This window comes from Copidosoma floridanum, unplaced genomic scaffold (genome assembly GCF_036245765.1).
Source record: "Copidosoma floridanum isolate Cflo_tuat_1 unplaced genomic scaffold, Cflo_Japanese_pri ptg000004l, whole genome shotgun sequence".
In the NCBI taxonomy this organism is placed as follows: domain Eukaryota; kingdom Metazoa; phylum Arthropoda; class Insecta; order Hymenoptera; family Encyrtidae; genus Copidosoma; species Copidosoma floridanum.
Genome location: NW_028321881.1, coordinates 13,928,230 through 13,951,440, shown reverse-complemented (window position 1 = coordinate 13,951,440; position 23,211 = coordinate 13,928,230). Strand labels below are relative to the sequence as shown.

The 23,211-nt window shown below is 30.2% G+C and overlaps 1 protein-coding gene across 5 annotated transcripts in view; it reads right to left on the bottom strand.

Moving 5' to 3' along the window:
• LOC106645306 (serine/threonine-protein kinase DCLK1) overlaps nucleotides 1-23,211 on the bottom strand; it is a 491,248-nt gene that overhangs the window by 92,730 nt on the left and 375,307 nt on the right. The window lies entirely within an intron of this gene.

Sequence of the window (23,211 nt, the reverse complement as noted above, 5' to 3'; positions counted from 1 at the left end):
ACAATCTGTATCATTTTCTCTCTAAATTGAAATTTTTCATTTTTTTTTAACCGGCCCCCTTTCCTTAATATCATTACCTTTCTTTTTTTAGTGCTTACTTCAATCTTATTTTTCTCCTCATACTTTTGCAGATCATTTATCATGCTTTGTAAACCCTCCTTACTGCTAGCCACTGTAGCTGCATCATCTGCAAATTCCAAATTGAAAATTTTTTCCTCCCTGATAACAACTCCTCCATAATTTTTGACCCTCCACTTATCCTCGATATCATTGCATATGATGCTAACCTCCTCGCAGCATAATTGCCTAATTTCTCCCTACCCCCCTTCCATCTCTCTTCCCTTCCTTCTCCAAAGTGCTAAGTGCCCATAGTAGTGCACTTATTAAAAGGAGCCAGACGTAGAGCACTTTAATATAGAAAAAAAAATATATATATATATATCTAAAGAGGGTAAGGATATGGAGGAGTTAAAAACAGAGAGAAGATTGTTGAGAGAGTTAAGAAAGAGGAAAGTGGAAGAGAAGAAGCAAAGAAAATGAAAATTAGTGGAAGAAAGCAAAAAAATGACAGAGTTCTAGAAAGCCATAGCCCAATTCAGGCCAAGAAAAAAAAATAAAAGGGAGACATAAGAAAAGAAGAGTGGGTTGCACATTTTAAAGAGATCTGAGGAGTAAATAAACGGAGCGGAAAAGAAGAGAAAAAAAGGTAGAGGAAGAGGATAAATGGAGGGTCAAAAATTATGGAGGATTTGTTATCAGGGAGGAAAAAATTTTCAATTTGAAATTTGCAGATGATGTAGCTACAGTGGCTAGCAGTAAGGAGGGTTTACAAAGCATGATAAATGATCTGCAAAAGTATGAGGAGAAAAATAAGATTAAAGTAAGCACTAAAAAAAGAAAGGTAATGATATTAAGGAAAGGGGGCCGGTTAAAAAAAAATGAAAAATTTCAATTCAGAGAGAAAATGGTACAGATTGTAAGTCAATATAAATATCTTGGATTTTAGTTCTCGACAAGGAATGTACTGAGTACGCGTGTAAATAAAACTGTAAGTACGATAAATGAGACAATAAATACAGTTTAGAGAGTATAAAAAATGGCAAAGCTAGGTAGTTTAAAAAGAAGACTGTATCTATTAGACACAGTAGTGAAGGCCAGCTGTGTATATGGAGTAGATGTGTAGGGGTGAAAATGATGGCAGCAGTTCGGGAAAATACAAGGAAAGTTCGTTAAAATGGCATTGGGAGTCAATGAGCATACTCTGGCACACATTTGAAGAAGGGAAGTGGACAGGAAAAGTCTAGAAATTAAAGCAAAGAGGAGGGCAGGTAATAACTTGATAAATATAGCAGAGATGAAGGACAACGGATGGCCTAAAATATGCTTAAAAAAGGAAATAAGGGGGCTTGGAAATAAAAATGCGTCAACCTGTGGAAAACTAGTAGAGGAACCTTTAAATAAGTAGGCAATGAGGTAGGTCTAAAAGGAGTGTTTGATACTCTGGAGAGATAGAATTTAGTGAAAAGAATGACAGAGGGGCAAAAGTTAAGGAAAATCAGGAAGTACAGCTGGATTGAGGGAGGATTGAGAATTCGGAGTATTGTGATTATTACAAATACATCAAACTAAAGTTAGTAGTAGAAGACTACTGGAAAAAGAAGTGATAGGGAGAAAGTGCAAAGGAGCAATGGATGAGGATCAGATGTGGGAACGTAGGAAAGGCTAGAAAGAAGTGGTTTGAAGATAGCATTTGTTGGGTGTGCATGAGAGAGGAGGAAAATATTTAGCACATTATGGCTTGCTAGGCAGCAAACAAAAAAAAATCAATAAAGAGTAGGTCAGAGCATTAGAGAAAATAGGGCTGAAAGGGTCAGGAGAGATAATAAGATTAAAGTTAGTCAGACTTCTGGAAGGGGATCCAGTTGAGGTAGTATACAAGTATTTTATAGAATTTAAAAAATTGGCCAGATCAAGTGTTAAAGTCAACCATAGGGACAAATAGAAATTTTATTTTATTTTTGAGAAAAAGAAAAGAAGGAGACTGTCAGAAGCCAAAAAGAATAAGTCATAGAGAATAATAAGAAGTTAAATGGGTAGGAAATCAGGATGGCAAAAAGGGTAAAGTAAAGGGGAAGAAGCGAGTAAGTTAGATCTCTAAGTGCGAGTTGTAAACGCACGGCATGTCGTGCGTGGGGTATACAAATGTAAATAGGAGTAAATCTATACTAGGAGATATATAAATACAAAATACAAATATATTGACTTTTCAATAAATAACATTATAGTTACTTCTCATAATAAACATACTCACATTTTAAATAAAAAAATTTTAAATAATGTGGAAGGAAAAATGAGAGCATATTACAGCATAAATGTTTCTTACAAGGGTATTTATGAGTCTGATAATAATATTTATATTAATTTTCAATTGAATTTTCATATATATCTTGCTATATGACATTGTTATTTATGTTAGGCATTTCACACGAATTTTTTACTTCCACCTCCCACATGTTTAGATACCCCGAAGTGTTTGCATGTACCTCGTACTTGTATAATATTTTGAGATCCTATTATTCCCTATATCATAGTGAAAAGAGCATTCTGAGATAACATTCACCTTTTAGATATAATAAGATAATTGTTATGAAGGACCATTTCCTACTTTATTCAGTTTCGATGAACATTAACTAATAGTTTTCAAATAAACTTACTACTTCAAGCTTTATATACATGTTTCTAATTTTTTAATTTTTAAAAAAGAAAACTTTTTTTTTAGTTTGTCATATTTTACTTTAAACATTAATAATAAAAAGACCATATTATGAACATGTATACATATCTAACAGTACAACAAATACTCATCAAATTGCTTGACTTGTTCTGTATGTCGACTTATATAACAATGAACCGCTTAATTGCAGCAATCATTCTGCAGTTAGTATTATTGCATAACTAAAAGTTATTTTAATTCAAGAATACATCGGTATGATGTCATATAAATAAAAATTAAATCTTTTAACATTGTTTATCACCAATATAACTAAAAAAAATAGCGCATTAAAAACTTTAAACTTGCTTGTAAGTTGAAATAGATCCAATGTAAATTAATTTTTGATCTTCTTCTCAGCGATATAAATAAATTGATTATCATTTATTCTTAAGTATAAAGTTTATCTATTTTCATCCTATGCAGTGTAGAAAAATATATAAAGATATATGATGGAAAGTAAATATTAGAGTATATACAAGATCCATGGAAAACGGTGGGCTATCTGAATAAAAAATAATATATACATTATATGACAGTCGTAAGTATATAACTGTCTCTTGATAATTCATTGGATGCGTTCAACTTAAAATAATTTTTTTGAAAGAAATAAAACTATAACTAATGAAATGTAAAATAACAGAATATAAGAATCGTGTAACTAACGGAATAAAAAAAAAAATTTGTTTAGAATCAAGAGAACTCTTGCTTTAGTTATGATTTTCATTTTATTGTTGCGATCACTAATTATCATTATTAGCTGGACATGGCTTAAATTTTACTTAATAGTAATATTATGTTTGCCTAAGAAGTAAGGACTATAACCTTACTCATTGATTTTGCATAAGTTAAGATATTAACGAATATTTCAATAAGTGAATAATTGTTAAATGACAAAATGTAAGGGATGCGCAAATTTACACAATTTAAAGAAAGCCAAAAGCTTACTCTAGCATCTTGCATTATCTAAATCATACTTTATTATCACTGTTTTAGCCTTTTGCCAATCAGAAGTTGGCCAAATATGTATACATACAAATAATAAGCATATTCCAGCCAAATTTTAAGTTAATACAATGCCTTTAATGGAGGATATAAAGTTAACAAAAATTCAAGAATAGTTAAAAAAAAAACAATCAAAATTTAGATTTCAACTCAGAAATGTAAAAAAAATTAAAAGTTATATTTTCAAAATTTTTAGTTGATATTTATTTCTTCCTATTGTATACGCGTACGTATATTTTTAGATAAATAAATCATGTACAAACAATAACCCTAATTGACTTATACATAATTAACTTGAAATAACAGCAGTACGTTCTGTCATACGGCATAAACTAGCATAAAATTGTTAAAAGCAAGAAATTTTGCCTTTACAACTATTCATTAACGACTACGTCGAAAAACGTTAAAAAAATATCCATATAGAAAATGAAAACACAGTTCACGGCCCAGAAAAAACTAACTAGCACATCCTAGTTGCACACCTAATCTTAATTTATTTCTTTGTTTGAAAATAGTTGTATAATTATAACGTTGTTCAATGTAAGTGTACTCTAATCTTATATAGAAAAGAAGCTCAACATTTGTAAAATTATTTACTTACTCAGATTTCTGGGTAAAGATATTTCTTTTAATAATCAATTATTTATCGTAAGTGAGAACTCTTTGATGTAGCAGCAAATTGGACTATTTTTTGTTGATCTTATCACTTTTAAAATTTCTCATTAAGTTAAATACTTTCAAATAGTTAACATTAAAGATATTGTAAATCTTTGAAGAGACAATTAAAGTTATCATGGTTTCTGCGATTGAAATGACTACTGTATTCCACACTGCTGTATTGGCTTCTTATTTGTGTGGTATTGACTTTTTTTCGATGTTACGCCAAACACATCAAACTTGCCCAACCTATCACTTTCAAGTAAAATTAGTTTTTTTACGGGGACTTCACTTTTTTTTATAGACTTCTTGAACCAACCGGTTAAAATTAATAAAAATCAAACATAAATGGCTAGAAAATACATGAATCATTATTTTATTTAATGATAACTGGTTTACTTAATGATGTATAATATTGGAACTTTCTTTTTTTTATTAAACTCCTTGAAATACTTTAAATTTGCTCTAAAAATGAAACATCAAGATCTTAAGCACTTTCTGGCTATTATTTTTTGAAGATTTAAATATACAATTTTGTTAACGTAACACATTAGTATAATGACCTTTTAATACACTACCGTAGTGAAGTACTTCGTTTACGAATTGATACTTTTTTTATTTATGTTTACCTTACATGGGGATATTGTATTTTGGAGTTCATCACGTTTATAATACCTTTATCAGTTTTTATGTATTATTAATTGTACATCCACTACAGTATTTCTGGTTGTTAAAACTACTTCATAAATTTTTCGTAGATTATCAACTTTTTATATTATAGAGAACTCAAAAATCAAAGTAATCGTGAAAAGTGGGGTAAAGTGTGGCCACCCACGTATTTGCGCGATCCTTAACCTACGTTAGTTAATAAAACTATAAAAGTAATAAAAAAAAAAAAAATAAAAAATAAAAATAAAAAAAGTATTATTCGTCAAAAATGTGCATTTAACTTAAGCGCTTATCAGCTTAAGTTCAGGTAGTAGCCATCAGCTAGCACTGGCAGTAAGGATCCTATGCTCAATACTCATTTACAGTATTATTGATTTATTTACGGCTATTGGGATCATAACTCACAAGTTGTCAGCTATCAGCGCCACGTTAGGGCTGATTTTATAAGCTGGGAAGTAGGCTTTTCTAAAACTAACGATGTAAACAATGTTATGGTATCGTTGTTGTCTTACTAATAAATTAAAATAAAATAGTACTTATTTACAAAGGTTGAATAAACGTGACTCTAAAAATGAGTGATTGACTAAAAAAAAGATATCCTAGGTCTCTCCAGAAAGCTTTAATTTTTTGTTGTGTCAAGACATGTGGTAGTAGGCCTATAATCGTACAATCGAAATTTTTTATTCCACAATTTTCCAGGTTTAAAAATAAAACATTTACGTATTTAGAGTGTGCTGTCCATAACTTCCATAAGAGCCTACGTTAAATTTAAGAATGAAATGTTTTTTTTCTCGAATATACGTACGTTTGGTTACAATATTGATAACATTTATATATATATATATATATATATATATATACATTTAATATTCTGAAAAAGGACATAACCTCTTCAAAGAACATATTATCATGTTTGAAAACTTCAAAAACGTTCATTCATTGACTGCATTAAAGTAGACATTCAGAGAACGAAGAATTTATTCTATTACATTGTTACTCAGTGCCAGTATAAAGGCTGTCGAACTTTTTTAATAAGCACACCTGCTTCCTCCAGTTTTAAATACATGTTTCTAATTATACTACCCATAAAAGACAAGGCTATTTTAATTATACCATACATTGCTTATGTTAACAGTGATTACAAAACCTTCTTACAGTAAGACGTATATATTTTAGCACATTAAATATTTATTTTATTGTTCATTAATATTTTATATTTTCTTTGTTAAAATGGAATGTTTTATACAGTAATTTTCTGATTAACAATCACACTTCAAAAGAGATTTCTCTCACAGATGTATGGCGTTGTCCACGAGGGTGTGTATTGACAAACTTCCACTCTCAATAGTAATAGACTATTTGCTGTGTACAAGTCATTGAAGGAGGGAAAAAAACGATTACATTACGACAACCGCTTTGAGTTGTCAGTTATAGTGATAGCAATAACTATCATGAACATAAGATTTACAGAGTATGGTTAATGATTCCTTATAATCTCAAATAAGATTACGTTGTTTGATAGCAGTCAACAAACTCTTGTTTCTTTTCGTCTATTATGTAATATGATTGCACTGATAAAATATTTTTTCGTTGTTACAAAAATACATTTAAAAAAAATGGGGTGCGTCACATGTGACACGCCGCAAAAGTGAGAATTTCTGAAATAAATAAAATATGTATGAATTATCAGAGAGAACGAGAGTTTGTGATCAAAAAAGTAAGAAGTTGGAAGTGAAAGATGCTTATAAACATGTTCGTTTATGTGTGTTCCAGAAAGTGAATAGTACTTATGCTGTAGACTTAAAGGTCTAGTATTGTGCTAAGGTCACTGACATAATATTCATTAAATAAAAATTTTAGGTTTACAATTGGGCATAAAAACATAAAATATATTCTACACGTTTGTAATGATTTTGCAAGTATGCTGTAATTTTTTCCAAAATTTTTTACCTTAACTTTATAAACAAATATTCAATCAATCGTAATTACGATGTATATATAGGCAGACAATTGCGTTGATGTACCAATTGATCGATAAGGACATCAGTACACCAAGTACCCCAGAAATTAAAAAAAAAAATTAATTTGTTTAAAAAAATTAGTAATGTGTTGCGCCAGATCATCTGCTACTTTCGAGAGCACCGCATTGTTTACTTCCATTTTGTATGTGGCTATATTTACAGTCTAGTTAATAACACTGCAAGAAAGGAAAAAAATTTTGTATGAGCACTTTCGTGGACTACACATCTTGTTTTAATATTTTTCGTGTTTTGTTCCCAATGTTTCAGCTAAAAATCTATACTAAGCGCCCAAGCCATCACACTTTTAAAAAATCTCGATATCATACCACATTACATATTTGTCATTGATTTACCACATCTTCTGTGTATTAAAAATTATTTTTTTGTCTAATATTTTTACTGAACACGTATATATGTTTTTAAACACATTATAAGATTACTAATTTCTTAGTAAATTGCTCGACAATATTATCTACGTGTATGTTTATATTGATTCAAATTATAATAAAATTTTTTTTTAATTTTATTGTCAAACTTTCTCAGCTATCAATAATAGTCAGTATGTTGTGTAAAAAAAGTATTTTTGGGGGCAGTGAAGGAAACATGGAGAAGCAAGCAAGAGTGAGGATAGAGGTGGTATTTTTTTTAAAGTTTGTGGGCTATGTTTGACAAATTTAGGGTTAGGCAGTGGGGGACAGTTTTTAAAGCACGGAAATAAGAAAAAATTTTTTCATTATTTTGTAGAGGGAGTTTACACTTCTCTCAGATATAGTGGTCAACCTAAAATGTATAGAGGACAAGGAGTATATACCTTCACCTAAAACAAATACATAATGCAATACCGAATAAAATATGCACTCAAGGGGATTTTCGTTCTTGCTTACTTTGCTCGCTAACCACCCCTTTTTTTGTTATGGAATTATAATTAAATTAGTACTGTAAATAATTGAAGAGGGTGCTTAGCAAAGGTCTACTGTGGGTTTGCAAATATTAAAAAATTTCTATTAGGATACTTTTCATTTACATGTGTAAAAATGTTTCAAGGAGTTTCAAGTATTTGTATGAACACAAGTTAAAAAAAGAAGCACAGAACACAATTGAAAGTTGCATTATTTCGTTGATTTAAGGACGAAAGATCATTAGAATTAACAGTAATTTCTTTGAAGTACTCGAAAAGTAAAAAGTTAATAATGATCAAGGAAATTACCATCTTTTTTATTACCTTAGTGTTTACATACATTGAGTACTTCATGTTTTTTTTTTAACTTATTAAGAGCATGATCTTAAATTATAAGACGAAATTTCTACTACTCACTCTTTATGTTCTTTTTTTTTTTTTTTTTTTTTTTTCTCAAACCGTATATATTTCTTATTTCTTCCTAATTTTAATTTTTAGAAAAATTTTTCCATGTCCATCCATAGGATATGAACAACAGAATTATGCCAGGTGATAAAAACATTGTGTCAGTTATAAAGGATAATAAACGTACTTTTACGTAAACATGTATTTTACATTTGGATATCAAAAGATTATAAGGTAAGTATATTAGTAAAAAAAATTAATTCTGTTGGTTTCAGTAAATTTAAATTACTGAGACCTAAGAATTGTATTTTTGCAGTAACAAATGATACAATGTCTGCGGTTATACATTTCATTAAAATTTTATGTTAATATTGGATTTTTTTAGCATAGCAGAGTTTAAAAAAGTTCAAGTAACACTATTTATTTCTATAAAAACTACTTGCAAGTGACTGTATAGCAAGAACAAATAGCTCAGTGCTAAAAATCTATACTAAGCGTCAAGATAAATGTTTAATTTTTACAATGCTAACATTATATCAAAAACTCAATCAGAATTTTTTTTTAATTTACTCAATGAACAAGTACAGACAAAACAACACTACAAACACTTGTACTTTTTACTGACAATTTTATTCAGGAAATATGCACAAACTTCACAACTTAAGGCCACACTTTTATATTGCTAAAGAGACAAAAAAAATAACCATCGTTCTGTGAAAGTAAGAATGTTCTTTAATTTTTTAGAGCATACAAGATTAGTACTTTTATAGAATAGTATAAAATATAATGTCACTGCTGTTTACACAATTTAAAAAACTTGCAATAAAAATACCATAAAAAGTGTTAGTAAAATAATTTGCTTCAGCCTTAAGATCCAGTAACATTTAAAAGATAGATTTAAAATAAATTACTAAGAAGTCATGAAGAGGATAGTAATAAATTCGATAACACTACCCTCCTTGGCCGCCCACTAAATGAGGAACACTAATTTTATTGGCTTGATTTTTTTTTTTTTTTTGGGTTAAATTTTTGCTTAGCCCCACGTTCTCCACCTCCTCCACGCCCTGAGTTCTTATCAATCCAAGGCTTTTCTGGAAATTTTTTTGAGTTTTCTTTTAATTGAGAAATTAAATTTAGCTGTATTTTTTTTTCTTGCTCTTTTCGAATCTTTGAATATAAATTATTTCAATGTTTCCTATAAGTTTTTGCCTCAAATATGTTCAGACATTAAGAAACGTGCAAAAAATATTTGGCATGGCAGCATAACTTTACATGCTTTTTTAAAAATATTATGGATTTGGAAATCGTGTTTTAGTAAATCTACATACAATTTTTTAACATTTTTTACTAAATTGAAACAGTAGTAATCTAGAATATTAGCCAAGCAAATTTTGTTGTGCGAAATTTCGGCAGAGTGAAAGGCAAAAATTGAATCGTTATAAACATGGAAAAATATCTTAGCTGGCTCCAAGTTTGCATGGTAGTTAGTTGAAGCAGCTTTCAAAACAATAATGATTTTAGATGTTTTATTTGATATTACAATAATCTTTTTTTTTTATTGTTTAGTGCTCATGTCGTGAGTAAAAAAAAAGCTATTTACGATTAAAAAGTTCAAGGTAAAGTTTTTTACACGACAACTTGATTTCTTATTAACAATTTTGATAGTACTTTTTACTGTCAATGATGTATAAATAATGACCTTTTTTCTACAGAAAAACGTTAAGCATAATAACTTGTTTTTAACAATTTTTGTTGTTGTGTGTAACATTTTTATTTGTATCTGTTCTATTTTTTGACTCATTTTTTTCCAAACTATTATTTTTTAATCTTCTTTTACTATTTACAACACTGCAAATTCTTTGTTTTTTAATAGAAAATGTAATGTTTATATTATCTCGGAACTTTCTATTTCCAAATTATAGTATTATATGTTCAAAACCTTTTTTGAGTTTTTTTTATTTCTCACATTATTGAGTTTTAACAAATCATAATTCCTGCTGTCATTATTAATAGAAAAAAGTGTAAAATATAAATTACCTGAATAATTTTCAGTAATTTTAGTAAAATTTAAATTTTTATATTTATCTGTTACAAAAAAATCATAAATTTTAACATAACTTTTTGATTTATACTATGTACATACTTGTGAGACTCTGCTCCCCTGCGCACTCCTCGCGCCACCACACAATTTATTAATATTAGTCAAATACTTCATTTTGTCAGTTAGCTTTTTAAAATCATTGTTAAGTAGTTTAAGAGTAGAATAGAAGTAATATAAATTTAATAAATTCGTATTTCTTCATAAATTTATGAAACAATTTTTTGCTTGGTTTAAATTAAATTAAAAACAAAAGATTTTGCAAAATCAATAAAATATGTCAACATTCCAAAATATTACAATGTTGACAATTAACTTAAAATTTACACAATGAAAACAATTTTAATGAAAAATACTGACGTAGGTAGATTAATGAGAGTATTTTCAAAAGATCAACAGCGCTTTTTTAAAAATTTGTTTAAAAATTACGTGACGTTACATTATTTAAGATCGTCAAAATATTATATTAATTAAATATTAAAATTGAAAGGTGAATAATGCGAGTCTTTTAATTTACCAGTACTAATGGTCAGTTACTATACAAAATATTGTTTTGTTGAGAAAATATATTTTGGTAAGAACATGTTTGATATAATGTCCGTAAATTTTAATTAGCATGCAAAAAAAAATTTTCAAAACTATTTGTAAACAAGATGAAAAAGTTTATTTTATAGATAGTCTTGTGGCATCCGGAAAAACCTACTAATTTAATAATATTATTACATTTCTAGAGGTAAAAATACATTGTCCATGGCTTGAATAGGGACTGCATCTGCATTGCTTCCAAAAAGTGTGACCAGTCATAGAACTTTTCGTTTACTCTTAGACTTAGGGAGTATTCAGAGTACATTCTTAGAATATAAAACTAAAAAAAAAGTAAAAAGAAGTTAACTCAATTACATAAGAAGAGGCTTCTATGATTCTAAAAAAAGCTTAACAAATCGTTGATAGTCCGTTGCGAGACTTGTGTAGTATAAAAACTTGATTTGGTTAAAAATTAATGATATAAGGAAAAAATATCTGACAAATCCTTTAAGCAATCAAAAAATAGTAATAGAACTATAATAATAAAAAAAACTATTAAATCATCGTTTTTGTGGAATTCATTCAAAATTTTAAAATTAAAATATAATATTCGTTCTGTTATAAAGAATTTTTAAAATTATTATGAAGAGTTAAATAAGGAGAAATATAGTAAGAAATATTTAGAATTTCTAAATTCAGAAGAACAAAACGATGAGATTATCAGTAAATTAAATGGAGAAACTTAAACTTATCCATTACAGCATCAACCAATTCAACGTATAAGGGTGTTAATAAATTAGACCATGATATTTGTATGAATTTCACCTGCCCAGTCTGCATCCACAGAACAAGTCAAGATATCTACTTTGAAATTTCTTTCATACGTTAATTAATTTCTTTTGTTAAATACAAATATTTTAAAATTCTTATTGCATATTTGTAATAAGTTTGATCGGAACAGTTTTGAAATCTACTTAAATAGTTGACGCTATAACTAAGATTTGGTCTTATTCCTGAGCTTATATATAGAAGCGCTCCTATCAAATTATTGTCGTTTTTAAATTCAGATGCTGACCATGCGGGCTCACATTCTAAGTTTTGCTCCATTGGAGTTTCATATAATTTAGCGTTTATTACATCATACTTTTCTGCTAAAAATTCTATATATCTTTTCTGATCGAATGTCATTGTATCACTATTACGATCGTAATCAATATTAAGACCAAGATATGTGTTATCATCACCAATGTCTTTTATCTTAAATTTATTTGTTAGTACCCTTTTAGTTTCTTTAATTTTATTTTGACTTTAACTACACATGAATAAATTATCCACAAAGATAAATAATTATATAAATTAAGTTATATCCATCATGTATATAATATTATTAATAATCATTCTCGCTTCTTTTAAAATTCAAATTTTTTGAATATGTCTCCCAACATTCACACCACGCTTAAGGGCTCTCTTTCAAACCATATAATGCTTTTTTTAACCTGCATACTCTGCCTGTTCCATCATTATAACCTTCTGGTTGTTTAACACACACGTCAGATTTTACATTCCCCATAAAAAAAGCTGATTCAACATACATTTGATTAATAATTAGATCATTCTGTAAACAATAAGCCAATAAAATTTTGAGAGTTTGTGTTTTTGCTACGGGTGAATATATGTCGTCAATTTTTTCTTTTTGTTGAGAACCTCTTACAACTAATCTAGCTTGATATCTATTGTCTGATTTCTTTGTATACACCCATTTTAAATCAATAATTATCTTAGTTTCTGGTCTGTCTACTAATTCATAAGTTTTATTTTTGATAATATAATTTATTATCTTATCCATAGCTTCTTTTCAATTTATTGACTCTTCATCGCTTATTGCTTCAGTATAATTTTGTGGAGTGTTTGCATTAACATAATTCACGTAAATACACAGTGCATGCTTTTCTGATTCTTTACGCGTTCCAATAAACCTTCTTACTGTACCATCATTTTTGTTTGTTGTTTTATTACTCCTTACAGTTTTAATATTTTCATTAAAAATCTAATCATTATCGCTACTATCATTATTATCATTTTCTTTACTGTCAAAATTTTCATTTCCTTCACCATTAAAACCTACTAATTTAACATCCTCTTTTTCAATGTCAACATGTCTAGCAATTATAATTTTATTATTAATGAGTACTCTACAACCAACACTTTCATACCCTTCTAATATTCCTACTTCCGATTTCTTGTTCCATTTATTATTTCGCTTAACCTCTGGCACTATCACAAATATTTTACTTCCATACAATTTTATATTATTTAAGTTTGGTTTGACTCCCATCATAATTTCATATGGAGTTTTCCTTTTCAAAGTATTTGCTAAGGTTCTGTTTTTTAAGTAAACTGCCGGTTTTACTACTTCTGGCCAAAATTTTGTGTCTAATTTTGCGTCAGATAATTCCTTAAAAAAATCACTAGGTGAAATTTTAACTTTTCAAATTCCCTAAGAAATCACTAGGTTTTTCAAAATCACTTAACTTGATTTTATCTAACTTATTTCTCACACAAATCTGCAATGCTGTTGGTTCTCTTAAGTATAACTTATCTCATTAAACGAGTTTGTTTCCTTATGAATCAACTCAAATTGTTCTATAGTTAATGCACTGCATATGTAATTCATCGCTTTCAAATCTTTTTCTTCCTAAGCTGATTCTGTTTCGTTTTGATTTTTTGTTTCTTGCTTAATTACATCTTCACATTTTCTCAACCTCAAACTAATCGATATTCTCTTTTTCCACGAACTATAATTACTACCATCAACAATTAGTAACATAAATTTAATATCACACGCCATGCTGTTTTCTTCCTTTTCGATTTCAACTACTTTTAATATACACAGCACGTTTTTCAAAATTTTCCAATAACTCCTTCTCACGTAGTCTCTGTCTTCCTTTTTTAACTCAAAATTTGCATTGTTTATCTCTTTTATGATTTTTTCGTTGTCAATCTGTTGAGTTCTTTCTCTTCCTTGTATATTTTTCATTTACCTATACTTAATCATTGCCTTTACACTTCTTTCCACTAAACACGTGCCAAACTTCCTCTTTTATAAAACTTTTTAATCCTTTTGCATCTCAATAAATTGTGCACTGAAATACTTGTGAAATATATCACGGCACACGTCTTATACTAGTTTTTTTAATACTTCACATATTTTTTATCCATTTTTAATTTTAGCCTTACTTACAAGTCATTGTACGTGCCTCCGAAGAGATACGTGAAAAATCAAAAAAAGAACGAAACAGGCAACTCAAACCATGAACGTCTGCTACCATGTTAAAAATAAATGAGCCAGGAAAAATAAATACTTCAAACATATCTTCTATGATATACTTAAATTTAATATAAATAACATTTCATATCCAACATAAGGCATCTTGCCTGAGCAACGGTTATCTATACACTGAATATACGTATCGTCATAAAAAATGTTGAATCGAGAGCTCCTACACATGCTCAATGCCTAGCATCCCAGCGTCGCGGCATGATTTCAAATTTCCTTATATTCTAACAATAGCAAATGGGATCATTAAGGTGTACAAAAAAAAATTTTTTTTAAAGATTTTATAATGCACTAGCAGTACCTGGAAGTACGAGGCAATTTCCATCAACTTTCCTTTTATACTGCTCAGCCATTGAATGTCGGAATAATGAATAGGCATTGCACTGGGTTGTCGCTATTGTCAAAATAAACGTCCCACAATTATTCAAAAGTGATTGAATAATAATAATTAAGTATAAAGTTATTAAAGCATAATTATCACGATTTCTGTTCAATGATCATATAGATGTATTTTTGTTCAATACTATTTTTGAAATAAATATAACTATCTTTTTAATTATAAATTATTTGTTTATTGTTTGGATGTTAAAAATTACGTTTTTTTTTCATCAATGATAAAATTTTTAATAACTTCAAATAGTTCAGTTATGAGAATAAAAAAGTTTTTTTTTCACTTATGCGGTGTTTTAATCAGTTTTGAACCGTTGTGCGTCACTGAAATAAACATTTGTAATTTTACTATAAAGTTAAAGTAAACTGTCGATATTTCAGACCCCACCTCAATAAAAGTTTTGCTTTCCACTGTAACCTACGTATTAAGGATAGTTTATATGGTCCTACATGGACTGCAGCCGACACATTCGTTCCGCATTTCGATTTTTAAAAATCATACTCTGTTAAAAATGAGAGCAATTAAACACTTACGTGCATATGAGTCTACGATGAGTATTTCTTCATGAGAATTTGTGTTTGCAAGCATTATGTGCTTTATTTATTCACTTGAGCAAGTACAAGTGAATATGCGCTCGTATTTGCATATGTATGGCCGTGCATTGTTTGCACGTGAAGGAGTCCGCAAGTATGTAAATACATGTTTAGAGATGCTATATTATATCGAAGAGTGAAAGATAGGACTTAATGACACTTTAAGAAACATTTTTTTTGAAAGGAAGGGAACCCCTGATTAAGCACAGCAAAATGCCCTAAATTGAATTTTTTCGTTTTAACAGTGTCAAACTGTTTTTTAAGGGCTAAAAATAAAGGGTCAACTGGGTCCGAGACCAAAAAAATTTTTTCCCTTGCTATGGACCATAAAAACCGTGTTTTTTATATTTCATTTCTTTTCTCGGCGTCTAAACATAAAAAAAGATTTAAAAAAATTCAGCAGTATATTAAATATTATTTCTTTTATATGGAATTTTTTTCAAGGTCATCCAAGTACAACATAACCAAAAAAAAATTTTCTAAGCTTTAGATCGCAATTTTGACTATGATCCAATAGAGGTGCAGGTGACATCATTTATCTATCTTGTAGAGCAAGAAGAAACACAACTTTCACGTATTTTTTGAAATTTTTTTAATTGGTGCGACATAACCTAAAATTCGAAAAACCGATTTATTTTACGTTTTTCGGCTACTTAAGAGCCTCCTTTAATTTTAATCGGAATTCTAATATCCTTAGTAAATTTTTCAGAGAAGGTAACTTAAAAAAAGTGCGTTACATTAGAAAATTTTTTTTTCTAACCTTCACAAAATGAAAAATTACAAAAAAAAACGACTATTTGTTTCTTATCTTGGGTTCTTACAATCCAAAGAATTTAAAAAAACTTATGTGTATAGAAAATGTAAATTCTCTTGCATAGAATTTTTTCTAAGGTCACCCACGGTTGACATAACTTCTAAAAAAATTATTTAACCTTTAAAACGTGATTTTGACCATGATCCAATAGAAGTGCAGGCAAGTTGATATTTTCATCTTCTAGAGCTGAAAAAATACAACTTTAATATATTTTTTCATATTTTTGTAGGTGGTGCAACTAACCTAAAAATCCTAAAAACCATTATTTTCACCTGATTTCAGCATGTGATCCATTTTATCGATCCATTTAATCCATGTATTCGGTTTTTAAAAGACTAATTCTTGATGGATTTATGTTTTTGCGACAAATTGTACTTTTTCGAATTTTTCAGAGTTTTTCAAGTGGTAGAACTAACCACAAAACTCAAAAAAACGTTTCTAATTTATTCTAGCATACCTTTTTTTTGTGTTACATAACATTTGCGGTATTGCCTATGACACATGACAATATTCACTTTTTGTACGTTCCCGTTCTTACAAATTCCCCCAAAAACGTATAGCCATATAGCATAGCGAAACGAAATATTTGGAACATATAACTCATCCGTTTGTACGTACGAACCATAGAGGTATTAGAATATTGTAAGCGATCCCCATCTTACTCCGTACTGTGCGATACTGCTACGTGCGGAAGGAAAAGCTGCGAGAAGGCCCCCTATTACTACATGTCTAATCATATACATAGGTATAGTACTACAGATTTCTCAGGAGGCCTTCTCGCAGCTTTTTCTCTCACACGTGGCAGTATCGCACAGTACAGAGTAAGATGGGGATCGCTTACAATACCTCTATGGTTCGTACGTACAAACGGATGAATTATATGTTATATATAAAAAACACGGTTTTTATGGTCCCTAGCAAGGAAAAAAATTTTTTTGGTCTCGGACCCAGTTGACCCTTTATTTTTAGCCCTTAAAAAACACTTTGACACTGTTAAAACGAAAAAATTCAATTTAGGGCATTTTTCTGTGCTTGATGGGGGTACCCTTTTAATAGTTTGTATCGACATTTGAGACTGAAAAATATGAGTGTATTAATACAATATAATGCTCAATCGAATAATCATAAGCAGAAAATCGATTGTACTCGCAACTTTTACTCCTTCAAAAAACAATTTTGAGCTATTTATTCCATGTCTTCTATTTCGTCCTTAACTTTTCTACTGACTTTTAGATGCGTATCTTTCTCTATCCAAAGACACACAATATCCTTATGGTAGAGACCCTGTCGAAAAATGTAAGATTACTCAACTTAAGTTAAACTCGTGCAGGAGAAAAAATTTTTTTCTTGTTTAATTTACAGCAGAGAAAAGCTAGCCAATAAACACTTAGAAAATGAAAATATCGAATCAGAGGCTGTAGCTCATGAGTAGGTCTTTAATTACATTTAATTGTAAAAATATTTTAATTGAGACAAGAAGTTAACTATGCTAAAAGATCAATTTCAGAGATCATGCATCTTAAGTGTTACTTAAAAATTAAAAATAAGAAAAACATACATACGTTTAATAAAAACTATTAATTACTATTACAAAAGTTTAAACAGTAAAAGTTCACTGACTAGGTTATATATTTATTCTTTTATAATGTTTTATTCGCAAGTACTTAAACAGACCCCACAATCAACTATTGAGATGGTTACACATATGTATAGAAAAGACATGTAAGCAGACGAATGCCAACGATTTCTGTACTTTTTCTCAATGTAGATTTATCAACATAATAATTTTTTTAAAAGATTTATTATCTCTTAAACATTTCAAGATAAAATGTTGATAAATCACAGTAATAATGATAAATTACTACTAAAATAGTATGCTTCCAAAAATTATTAGGGACAGATAAGCGAAAAAAATAATGCATTATAAGATTACGATGAAAAGATACATTAGAATGTCTTAGTTCCTAAATAATACGTTTCTTGGAGTTCCGTTGTGCATGCGAGATAGTGCGGACGTGTCGAGAGAGCGCTCCGTAGGAAAGAGTAATTCAAAAGTAATTAAAGTAAAAATAAAAGAAACAAAAAGTACGACGAAGTGTAAAAAGTGAAGAAGCAGCAGAGAAAAAAGGGTGAAGTGAATAATTATGAAAGTTTGAAAGGATGAAGTGAGATTAGTGTGGTAGTGTCAGGGTAAAGAGAACACGTGTAAGGCAAGTAAGGAGTGGGTAGTAAGAATAGGGGATAATAAAGAAAGGTGTTAGTGAGCGGAAAAACGAGAGACAAGAAGACAGGAAAACAGTGTTAAAGTGGTGATAGTAAAAGAAAAAGTGCAGTGAAGTTCGAAAGAAAGTGAGGTTAGAAAAGATATTACAGGAAGAAAGAAGCGGCAATTGGAGAAAGAGGTCGATAAAAGGGGTAATCTGAGAGGTAGATAAGGAAGGTCCCTGAAAAAAGCAATATTGAGGTCGGTGAAAAAGATCCCTACCTTGTCAAGTAAGTCTGGTAAATAAAATTTCTATCCGATAGAAGTTGGCGTCGGTAAAGTAGAAAACTGTATTATCGGCAAAAGTTGAAAATGGCCGGAAAGCCGCCTGCAGCAAGTATGAATACAAGAAATAATACAAATACAAAATTAAAGGAACAGACTCTATTGAATTTGACAAAAGAAAATTAGGAGAATAAAGAATTAAATGATAAGATGAGCAGGTTGGAAAGGAAGTTGGACAGCATGATTAGTCGTCTAGAAAGAAGAGAAGAAGATTGGAAGGAGGAAAAACAAATGTGGATAAAAGGAAGGCAACAGTGGACAGAAGAAAAGAAGGCGTTAGAAGAAATAATAAGCAAGTTGGAATGGGAAACAGAAAAAGCTGAGAGAGAGAAAAGGAGACTGAACATTGTTATTAAAGGAGCAAATATTGAAGGAGAGAATCTGGAGAAGAAGGTCGAAGAATATAGTGAACAAAAGATAAAAATAAAAGTCAAGATAGAGAAGGCTAAAGTGATAAGTGTAAACGCTGGGCAAAATGTAAGAAAGTTGGTGGTAGTAAGGCTGGCAAGTAAGGAAATGAAAGAAGAAGTAATGAGAAATAAAAAACATCTGGAGAGAGGAGTTTACATAGAAAGCGATCTAACAGAGAGAGAAAGAGAGATCCAAAGATTTATTTTAAACAAGTCAAAAGAACAGAGGAACAAAGGAAAAAATACCAAAGTTGGATATATGAAGATTTTGATCGATGGTAAATGGCTTAGATTTGATGAAAGGAAAGGAGATTTTACAGAGGAAAGAAGATGGAGCCAAGAATGAAGAGAACAAGAAGATGTAGAGAAGGAGGGAGTGAGAAGAAGAAATGTTAGTGTTTGTGCGTGGAACATTGCGGGAGTGCTAAATAAGGACAGTGAAGTGTGGAAGTATTTAAGTGAATTTGATGTGATAATGTTAGTAGAGACATGGTTGGAAAAGGACAAGTGGACTTATGTAGAAAGTGAGTTGCCAAAAAGCTATGAGTGGAAGTGTATGGCAGCGACTAGAGAGCAAAAAAAAGGTAGAGCGAAAGGAGGAGTAATATTAGGAATAAGCAAAAAATTGGACAGTAGAAATCATGAAGTATGGAGCGATAATATAGTAATGCAGGAGATTAAACACGGAAATCAGAACTGGAAGATTATAGGAGTATATAGTCAAAATGTAGCAGAGACGATGGGAATTATAAAGGAAAAAGTAAAAACGAAGGAAAGTGGATGCATACTTATACTAGGAGACTGGAATGCAAGAACTGGCAGAGAAGGAGGTTGGATTAATGAAAGTGATAGTGAGAGTGATAGTGACGACAAGGAAGTAACGTTAAGAAAGTCGAAAGACGAAAAGATCAATGAGGAAGGTAGAAGACTAATAAAAAAAATAACAGAAGAAGGATGGTGTATAGTAAATGGGCAAAAAGGAGAAGAAGGAGAATTCACATACGTTGGTAGCAGAGGAGAGTCGGTAATAGATTACGCAATAGGATGTCAAGAAGCGTTAGATCAGATTAAGGAAATGAAGATAGGACAAAGAACGGAATCATATCATATGCCGCTAGAAGTATACCTAGAAAAGGAAGTAGAGGTAGAAATTGTAGAGAAAGAAGAGAGAATAAAAGCAAGGAGGGATTGGACTCAAGAATTGATTGATCAGTATGGAGAAAGGTGTAAAGACTGGGAGCGGAAGGGAAAAGAGATTGAAGAAAGATGGAGTGAATTGAAAGAAAAAATAGATAGTGCAGTACCTAAGGTGGAAAAACAGTGTAGAGTGTGGAAGATGGGGGATAAAAAATGGCATGATAAAGAATGGAAGGAGAAGAAGAAGGATTTAAGAAGAATAATGAAAAGGTGGAGGAAAAAAAAAATAGAAAGAAGTTATTACATAGATAAAAAAAGAGAGTATAGGAACTGGTGTGAGGCAAAAAGGAAAAGGTTTGAAAGATTAGAAGAAGAAGAGATTAAAAATGCAACATCGGAAGGCAAAGTGTGGAAATATATAAACAAGTACAGGAAAAAACGAAGGAGAGAAATATCTAAAAAGTTTACAGTAGAAGAGTAGAGAAGGTATTTTATGGAAAAGCTAGATGGGAAGAATGAAGAAGGAATTGTGAGGAAAGAGACAAGAAAGGATGAGGCAAGAACAAATGCAGAGGATTAGGAAGAAATGAGCAAGGAAGAGTTCGAGAGGCAGATAGCCAGATTAAAAGTAGGAAAAGCACCAGGAGATGACAAGATGGAAAATGAAGTATGGAAGTACATGCCGGGAGAAGTGGATGCAGCTCTGTGGGAATTGCTGAAAAAAGTATGGGAAAAAGGAGAATTACCGGATCAGTGGAGGCAAGGTACGATTTGTTTGATTCACAAAAAAGGTGATAAAGATATGTTAGAAAATTATAGAGGAGTTACATTGACATGTACAGCATATAAGATTTATGCGAGTATGTTAAATGAGATGTGAAAAAAGGAAATCGAAGGTAAATTATCAGAAAGCCAGTTTGGTTTTAGAGAAAAGAGAGGAGTAATAGAAGCTAAATATACATTGAAACACATTGTTAAGGAAAAATTAAGCAAAGAAAGAGGAAAATTATTTACATGTTTTATTGATTTAAAGGAAGCATTTGATCGAGTGGATAGGAAAGTTTTAAAAGAAAGATTAATAGAAATGGAAGTGAGTGAAAAGCTAAGAAATAGGATTATGGATATTTATAAAGAAACGAGAAATGTAGTTAAAGTTGGAGAAGAGGAATCCAAGGAATTTTGGACAGAGAAAGGTGTGAGGCAAGGCTGCCCACTAAGCCCGACGCTGTTTAACGTGTACTTAGCGGATCTGGAGCAGGAATTAAAGAAAGGGCAGGTGGGAGGATGCAGAGTTGGTAATGAAAAAGTATGGAGTCTATCTTACGCGGATGATATAGTATTAATAGCAGATAGAGAAGAAGAATTGAAAGAGATGTTAAAAAGATTCAAAAAGTACATAAATAAAAAGAAGATGATTTCAAGTGAGGAAAAAACGAAAATTTTAGTGTTCGAAAAAAGAAAGAGAAATGATAGAAGATGGAAGTGGGGGAGTAAGGAATTAGAAGAAGTAAATGAAATAAAATATTTAGGATATATACTACAGAAAAATGGAAGAAACGATAGGCATATAGAAGAAAGGAAAAGGAAAGCAGTGATAGCTATGAAAAATGCATGGAGCATAGGAGAAAGAATATTTAAGAATAGCTATAAAAGAAGAAGAAAATTATTTACAGCCCTAGTAGAAAGTATAGCGATATTTGGTGCGGAAGTGTGGGGCTGGGAAGAAGAAGAAAGATTAGAAAGTGTACAGAGAAGATATATGAAATGGATATTAGGATTAGACAGCAATACACCAAATTATATAGTGGAGGAGGAGTGTAGATTAGAATGGATGAGTATAAAAGCGTTAAGGAGAGCGTTAAAGTTTGAAGAGAAAATTAGGGAGTCAGACATAAAATTAGTAAAAGAATACATAAGAGAAAAGGACAAGGACAAGGAAAGAGAGAGAATAGGAAAGGATTTAAAAAAGAGAGCTGAATTACTACGGAAAGAGAAAGTAAAAGAAACAAGATTTATGAAAGGAGTAGAATTTAGGGAGGAAGTAAGAGAAAAAATATTAATGAACAAGGAAAGAAAAGAAAAAGAGAAGAGAATGGAAAAGATAGAGAATTCACGGTACAACAGAACATATAAAGGTATAAGAACAGAAGATGAACCAGAATACTTGAAAAAGATTATGCCATTAAAGGATAGAAAGTTAGTAGCAAGGTTTAGATGCGGAAATGAATGCAGAAGTAGAGAATACTGGAAAGGAGAGGAGGATAAGAAGTGTAGATTATGCAAGGAGGAGGAAGAAGTTCTTAGACACATACTAAAGATTTGCAGAGATACGAGAGATGAAGAAGAAATGGAAAAAATACTAAGCCATGATGCAAAAGAGATAGAAGTGCTTAGAAAAGTAATCATAAAAAGGAAGGAGTCAGAAAAGATCTAAAAGATAAAAGAAAGTATGCAGAAAGTTAAGGTAGTAAAGAGAGAAGAAGGATTAGTAGGACAAGAAAGAAGAGAGAAAAAGGAATGCAAGGAAGAATGAAGAATACAAAAAATAAATGGACAATTTAAAGAAAAGAGTTGTTAATTTTTAAAATTTTTGACAGTTAAGTAGTATTAGAAAATCTGTTACTAAGTTAAATATTGGAAATTTTGATAATTTTGATAATTTAAGTTGGAAATTTTTGAATTTTTGATAGGCATGTGTTTAATTTTGAATTTTGAGAATTGAGTATTGTATAATTGGAATTGTAGTAATTTTAAATTTGTTTTATTTCAATATTATTTAAACAAAAGACAAAGTAGAATATTAAGAACAGTTGAAGTAAAAATGAATATATTATATAGCGTAGATTAAGTATGTATTAAATGTACAAAATGTTACGGAACCCCTCCAAACCCGTAAGGAACGGAGTATGAAATAAATAAATAAATAAATAAAA